Genomic DNA, 1,499 nt, shown 5'->3' with positions numbered 1-1,499 from the left:
GGCTGCTCCCAGCCGCTGCGGGCGGGGGGAACCCGGCCCGGGCCAAAGGAGAGGCAAACTGGGCAACCTGGGGGCTGCACATCCAAACTGGGCCTTGCTGGGGACCCTGCCTGGGCACTGCCAGCCCTTGGGGCTCCTCTCGGCACATCCGACAGGGGGGAACGCACACAGGGCTGGGGGATCCCAGCAGTGGCAGCGCTGCCAGGGACTGGGCTGGTCTGGGATCATACTGGGAGTGACTGGGACTGTACTGGGCTTGTACTGACTTCATACTGGGATCGTACTGGGAGTGACTGGGAATGTACTGGCTTTGTACTGACATCATACTGCGATCATACTGGGACCATGCTGAGATCATACTGGGAGTGAGTAGGAGCCTGGGGGGGCTCCAACTGAGACCATGTTAGGGGTAAATGGGATATACTGGGATGAACTGGGATTTTGCTGAGGATGGCCAGGATCATACTGGCAGTGAGTGCCACTACACTGAGGCTGACTGGGAGTGCTTGGGAGCAAATGGGATCATACTGGAAGGAACTGGAAAGATGGTGGAGGGAACTGGGGTACACTGGGATATACTGGGAGTGACTAGAAGGAAAGTGAAGGTGAAAGAGAGCAACTGGAACCATGTGGAGCACAACTGGTTTATTCTGGCAGAGACTGGGAGCACACTGGGCTCATGTTTGGATCATCCTGGGAGTGACTGGACTAATACTGGGAGTAACTGAGTGTCACAGTGAGCACACCCTGCACATCATCCCCCATACTGGGCCTGACTGGGAGCAACTGGGAGCAAATGGCATCATACTGGGACTCACTGAGTTGACTGAGGAAGCAACTGGAGCCACGCTGGTGGCAGCTGGGACCACACTGGGAGAGATTGGAAGTAACTGGGATTATACTTGTCAAAAATGCATATTTTGGGATTGGGTTTTCACAAATATTAAAATGAATATTATATATCTTGTGTTAGAAAGTACTGCTGTATTAATTCTCTTAAGTAGTGGGTTAAATATAGTTTTAGGTTATTTAAAAAATGTTAAAATAGAGGCTATGCTTGGTAAGAGACTTTATTTAAAGAAAGGACTTGCAGCGAGAAAGCAGCCACAGGACACCTAAATCTTTCAGAGAAAAATAATTTATTGCCCTCTTATCAGAAGAAATGAACTTCTTCCCACCTCGAAGGCGCTGTTAGGATTCAGAAGAAGAAGGTGGCACTGACCAGGATCCTGTGTTTGAATGGAATTTATGCATCATGTATGAAGTGTATGAATATGCAACAGGCTATTGCTTTTAAGGGTTAATCCTGTGTTAACGGAACGACACTGCCCAGAAAAAGGTACCCGGACGTCCATAACTCTTTATCTCTATTGTCTCATATTGTCCTAATTCAAATTGCCGAAATTATTATTACTCCAATTGTATTACTATTTTTATAACCATTTTATTACTATTAAACTTTTAAAATTTTAAAAACAAGTGATTGGCGTTTTTCACAC

Source organism: Geospiza fortis, unplaced genomic scaffold (assembly GCF_000277835.1).
Source record: "Geospiza fortis unplaced genomic scaffold, GeoFor_1.0 scaffold257, whole genome shotgun sequence".
Lineage (NCBI taxonomy): Eukaryota > Metazoa > Chordata > Aves > Passeriformes > Thraupidae > Geospiza > Geospiza fortis.
Note: the sequence above shows the minus strand (reverse complement) of the source record.